We start from the raw sequence: 7,004 nt of genomic DNA on the forward strand, positions 1-7,004 counted from the left end.
GATGGTTTGGTCAGAGTGACAAGAGGTACAAGAGAGTATTAGTACCTGGAGAATTCAGCCAAGGCTTCCCAGAGAAAGTAGCACCTGGGATGAATTTCAGAAGAAATGACTATTGGTGCCCATTCTTCTGAAGACCACTGAATGGAACCCAACCACTCCAAGAAGGCAGCTGAAAATAGTGAGACTGAGGCTCTCTTGGCTTTTCCCACTTGCACAGAAATGTGAGATCTGAAGGACACAGGCAATCTTTAGATGAAACAGAGCCATATGTGCCCATTGTCACCTTTGTTCAGCATTGGAAATGACAAGCGGAACTCATGAATCAAATTCTCCTTGACTGTCCGGAAGACCATGGATTGAATGGATGTAAATAGACGTCCCCAAGTTGAAATGATTCACGTGATATTCCCCCTTGGGTGGGGGGGAGGTGGGAAAAGGAGAGGAAGAAAGGCAGATAACATGGGAAGATAACAGTCCTATTTTGGGGATGCTCCCTCAGACAGCGTCTGCATTGGTCTTGTGGCGTGACTCCAGCTGCTTCCCTGCGTCTTGCCCAAAGAAAGCTCCTCTTGGAGCCGAGAGTGCCAATGCTAAACAATCTATTTTCAAGCTGTTTGATGATAACAATCGGTCCAGCAGGATGAATGACAGGGGACAAACACAGGAAGGAGCCCCCTGATTAGATAGGGACAGGGTGGCCAGCAGAGTGGAAAACAAGATGCCCAAAGTGATGAATGAGCACTTCTGCAGAGGCTGCCATTCCTTTTGGAGAGCAACTAAGAGAAAAGTGGGGAAATCAGGGAAGGGCATGGTATAGTAAGGGTAGAGAGAGGGCATCATGGAAGGATTCCCCTGCCTCAAGCCATGAAGATAAAGTCATTCAGAAGGGTCAACAAAGGAATCCCCTGAGAATGACTGCATTGTTTCCAGTAAAGCCTGGGCACCTCACCTCTCTGTGCCTCAGTTTCCTCATCTGTTAAATGAGAGGGCTGGACTCTATGTGCCTCTGGGATCCCTTCTAGCTTTAGATCTGGGATCCCATGAAATCACATTCCTTCTCCAAGTCTCAGTTTTGCCTCATCTTTAAAATCAGAGGGTTGAACTCAGCGACCTCCAAGGGCCTTTCACTCCCAGATTCTTTAAGCCCAAAGAGAGTTTGCTCAGTTCTATTCTCCCTGTGCCTACCATGACCCAGCATTGCATTAAGAGATAGAAATATGGAGATAAAAATAAAATACCCCTGCCTTCAAGGAGCTTTCCTTCTATGGAGAAATAACCTGTGCAGCAAGGAAATGCAAATGTGTGTAAATTTATGGTAATGAGTCAGAGGAACTAGATTCAAACTTCAGATTCCCTCTTGCTACCTAGTATCAATTCTGTGGGCCTCAGTTTCCTTATCTGTAATAAAAAGGAGGTTGGAAAAGGTCATTTTGAGCTCCCTTCCACCTCCAAATCACAGTGGTGATTTTCAGAGGGGAAACATTTTAAATATAAGCCTCTTGAGGACAGACACTCTAATTATTTCATTCGCAGTGCCTAATACCCTGTATCGCACGTAATAAACATTTAATAAATGTTTGTTGAATTGAACCACATTATCTCAGAGCCACCCAACAAACCAATAGCTCACAAACAGTGAGTAGAGAAAGGTCAGTATTGGAAATTGGCTTCTGATTTCTGCTTCTAATTTGCTAGGTGACTCCGACACTTCTCTCTGAACTCCAAATTTCTTCCCCTCTAATATGGGAATAATAGTCTCAGCCCTGCCTACTTCACAAGGTGGATGAAATGATGCAGGTAAACTGCTCCATACCTTTGCACAGACTGTGCCCTTTGCCTGGTGTGCCTTCCCTCCTCTCCACTGCCTTTTAGAATCCTTCAAGGCTCAGGTCAGGTGTTGCCTCCTTTCCTGACCTTTCAGATTATCATGGTTCTACCTTCCATATACCTTTGTACATGTTTTCTCCTTATTTTTCTTGTGTACCCTTTGTCCCCACCACCCTTCCCTCAAGATTTCAGGATGGGGGGAGCCTGGAAAGGGTTGGGGGTTGTAGTTATCCTTAGTGCCTGGCATATGGTAAACAATAAATTCTTGCGTAATAGAACTGTATAGGATTATCTTTTCTATGGCAAGACTCCCCAAGAGACCATACCCGTCCACTAGCACATCTTGAAGAGTATAAGGCAGTCAAAGTTCGCAAGACAATAGACTGGACACCAGGAAACTTGGGCCCCTGTCCCAGCTGGGCCCTGAATTTCCTGTGTACTCCGAGAAAGCCTCTTCTTGTCTTCCAACATCCAGAATACTGAACTTTCTGATTTTTGTTCACAGATTATAGAGACGCTGCTAACATCTGACTGCCATCAGAACCCCAGCCTGGGATCAATCAGCAGGCGTTTATCATGCCCCTACTATGTGCTCCGACCAGAGTAGGGTCTGGCAGTGAGAGCTGCCTTTTACATGTGCAAGGTCAAGTCTTTGATTGGAATTTGATTAACCTGGATGAGATCTCCATTTATGCATACAGACATATGTGTATGTACACACGTATGGACCCTATATAACACTCTATATTGGCATATATAAGCACTATATATGAACATAATCCGTAGTTGTTGTCGTTCAGTCATTTCAGTTGTATCTGACTCTCCGTGATCCCATTTGGGGTTTTCTTGACAAAGATACTAGAGTAGTTTGCCATTTCCTTCTCCAGTTCATTTGACAGATGAGGAATCTGAGGCCAACAAGGTTGAATGACTTACCCAGGGTCACACAGCCAGTAAGTGTCCGAGGCTGGATTTGAACCCATGAAGATGAATCTTCCAATTTCAAGGCTCCACGCACTGCACCACCTAGCTGCCCATACATGAGAGCTATAAAGAACATATATAAGGGCTATGTATATCCTATGCTATATAATATACATATATAATATGTTATATATTGCTTTCCCTGTTCAGGGGAACTTGATTGCATTTCTGAGAGGTTAAATTGGTCTAAGATTCAGGTTACAGTGACCTCCAAGAATACAGATATAAAGGGAAGGGTTTTGCAGTTCATGTGTTTAACTTCAGTCCATGATCCCAGGGACTAAAGTGTCCCAGTGACCAAAGTGAGGATGGACAAATGACCATAGAGCTGTGTTACCCTGGACAAGTCACTTAACCTTTCAGTCTTGGTTACCTCAATTGTAAAATGGGAATAATAATCGCCCCTACCTCACGGGGTTGTTAGGAAGATTTAATTATATTGAATCACCTAACATGTAAAAAGTTTGACAAACTGTAAAGTGCTTTATAAATGTTAGTCATTATCATTGTATAATTTAAAGAAAGCCTTAAATGAGTTTCACTGGCCTCAGAGATAAATCCTTCATTTTATAGATTAAAGAACTGAGGTCCCTAGATGGAACATGACCCAAGTCACAGGAAGAGGAGGAAGGGGAGGGAGAAAGACATACAAGGAAAAAACCCCAGTCCCCAGCCTGCATTTTAAGCCCTGCAGTTGTACCAGGTCTCAAAGCCTCAACTGGCCTGTGTGCCTGCTGTCAGGGAGTCTCACCACATGCTCTGCTCAGCATCATGGATGGATTTTTTGATCCAATAGAAACCAGCCTCTTTCCCACTATCTGGCTCCCATAATTATCCTGGCAGATGTTCCAGGTCAATTAGCTCCTGCTCTGGCGCCATAGGAGTGTCCCCAAGAGATCTCAGCGTGCAGCCTAACGCCCTGCTGCCCGGTCTTCCACAATCATCCCAGAAATCATTCTGTTCTCCCTTCAGTACTGACAACAACGTCCTCGCCATACCAACGAGGAGTGGGGTCGACCAGCTTCCCCAAACCACATCGCAGTAAAGGAATCAGAAGGAAGCGAGGGGTTCATCCATCCCATATCCCGAGTTCCCAAGCCAGCTCCAACCAACTTTCATGTTTCTGCCCAGTTTCCTCAACCACAAACCTCTGTGCTTCGCTCACATTTCCACAGGCTTTCTCATCAACAAGGAGCTTTACACACACACACACACAGACACACACACACACACACACACAGACACACACACACATACATACACAGACACACACACAGACACACACACAAACACACACAGACACACACAGACACAGACACACACACACAGACACACACAAACACACACACACAGACACACACACAGACACAGACACAGATACACACACAGACACACACACAAACACACACACAGACACAGACACAGACACACATACACACACACACACACACACACACACTACTTTGAAGTCAATAGATCAAGTGTTATGATTCTCATTTTACAAATGAGGAAACTGAGACTGAAGGAGGGGAGGGAATTTGCTGAGGGTCAGACATCTAGGAAGTGTTGGACCAGGGAAGCTGGGTAATGGTGATTTCCTACACTCCTTCCACTGAGACCACCTAATTGTTCATGATGAATGACATGTCCCCTACCTTAGGAAACAAGGAGTCATCAACAATCTCTTATTAATCACCTACTATATTCTAAGCACCTTGTTAGTCACTGAGCATACAAAGAAAGACAAAAAAAAAAAGCCCCTACCTTCCCAAGGTGGGCAACTGGGGGGTGAGGTACATAGAGCACCAGTACTGAAGTCAGGAAGATTTATCTTTCCAAGTTCAAATCCAACCTCAGGCACTTACTAGCTGTCTGGCCCTGGTCAAGTCACTTTACCCTATTTGCTTCAGTTTCCTCATCTGTAAAATGAGCTGGACAAAGAAATGGCAAACCACTCCAGTATCTTTGAAAAAAAAAACAAATGGTGTCACAGAGCATGACTGAACAACAAAAGTCCTCACAAGAAATTCATGCTATAATGGATCTAGAGTTGGAAGGGACATTAGAGGTCATGTGGTCCAGCCTAGAGTCCCAGGGGTCACCTGGTCTGCCCTAGAGTCCTAGAGGTGATCTGGTTCAGATCCCATATTGTACAGAGAAGAAATCTAAAGTTCAGAAAGGGATACATCTTGCCCAAGGTCATCACGGTAATTAATATTAGAGCCAAGATTCACTCCCAGACCCTCTGACTCCAGGACTAGTGATATTTCCATAGCATCCCACAGAGTCCGAGTGAACTCCAAACAGCCTCACACCAAAGGAATTCATCTGTTCCAAAATATTTAGTAATTGACTTTATGTACAAGAAAGGTCTCATGCTAGGCATTGGAGTTGTTACAGGCATGAATAAGTCATAGTTCCTGCCCTTAGGGAGCTTATAATCTTTTAAGTGAACTAAGCCAGGAATTCAGGAGTGGACTTTGATGCTTTGGTGGTCTTCTGTACATGACTGGCATGTGTCAGATGCCAAAACAGGAAAAATGCTCCCTCCCCTGTTCCCCTCTTTGGAATATGGGCATTAGCAGCCAGGTCTATGTCACGTTTTAACCACAGGGTCATCCTCCTCCCTAGTCCCTACCTTAGACTCTAAGAGCTTTCTTAGAGAATCCCTGTGGGGAGGAGTAAGAATAAGTAAGTGTCGGAGGGTGTGTGACTCAACAACCCATCCTTGGTGTGTTCCTGGAAATGAAGCTGTGGCTCCTTTTAGTCTAAGATCAGAAGGAAAATCCTCTGATGCAGTTTAATCGAGCCTTGTAAAAAGCTTATACAAATAATAACAATGATACTTTTTTTTAAACCCATAAGATTCTCTCTCAGTTTGACTAGCACCCAGATAAGAAAAAGGCTGTTACTTCTAGGGATCAGAGTTCAAATCCTGATTCTTTCTGCAACAGTCTTCTTCCTGCTGTATCCCTGCTGTTTGCAAATAAGATAACAAACAGAGGTTAGCACAATTATATTTAAGCTGACAGCAAAATACGTTCATGTTACTTAAATAAAAAGGAACAAAGCAACCGTACAGAACAGAGCAAACTTTCAAATCAGCGTCTGACTTCAATTAGCCGAGAGAACAGGGAGGGAAGAAGAAGTTACGCGTCTAGCACCCATCGTTCCAAAAGAAAGTCAGCAGCCACGATTCCAGTCTGGACAATGAAACTGGAAGCAGTTGCAGTTCCCAAGACTCTAAAGGTGGCCCACCCTTGTGGCTGCTGCTCCTCAACACCCAGCTCTAATGTCCTCCTTCTGGAGTAATTCCTTCCCTTCTTCACTGGATATGAGCACTGCATTGGATGTGGCGTTGGATGCCACAACCATTCACACCTGCCACTCACACTGTGCAGTCAAAACATTCCTGCTCCAGAGAAACTCCATTCCACTCCTTTCCTGAGCTGGCTCAAAGTGTCGTACCTTCCTACTGTGGGGAAAGAAATAGCGTATCTCTAGGATTAAATTTTGCTAGGCCCTAGAGACTACCTTTGCCTGCAGAGATCTGACTCCAAAAGTCCTTTACAGATGGACACTCCTGAGAGGAGGGAGAGTCTGGTGCAGTGGGAAGAAAAGTGGCATTGGAACACAGATTCTGGGCTCCGAGACCTTTTGCTTAGCACAGAACAGTTCTCCCTGCTTTCCAAGTACTAATGATATAATATGAGGCACATGTACTTAATACAACATTGAATAGGAAGGGAAAAATAAGACATATCTTGTTCAAATGTTCTAGGAAATTTTGAGAGGAGAATGAACAGAGTATTCAATGTATTGAGAAGAGACTTCAGGGGCAGCTATGTGGTGTGGTAGATAGAGCATCAGCCATGGAGTCAGAAGTACCTGAGTTCAAATCTAGCCTTAGACACTTACTAGCTGTGTGACCCTAGGCAAGTCACTTAATCCCAATTACCTCAAAAAAAAAATAGGGCTTGAAGCCTGGTATACCTAATTAAATCCCACTTCTGACACTTGCAAGCTATGTGACTTTGGGTAAGTCCCTTACCTTCTGTGGGACTCAGTTTCTTCAAATTTAACATGAAGATTCTACCTCCAAGGTCTTTTTAAAAACCTTTAACTGGAGGGTCTGTAGGAAGGGAGGGTCTATGATAGAGGTTGGATCTTGATCTGAGCCTTGAAACAGGAAG

Source organism: Notamacropus eugenii, chromosome 4 (genome assembly GCF_028372415.1).
Source record: "Notamacropus eugenii isolate mMacEug1 chromosome 4, mMacEug1.pri_v2, whole genome shotgun sequence".
Classification (NCBI taxonomy): domain Eukaryota; kingdom Metazoa; phylum Chordata; class Mammalia; order Diprotodontia; family Macropodidae; genus Notamacropus; species Notamacropus eugenii.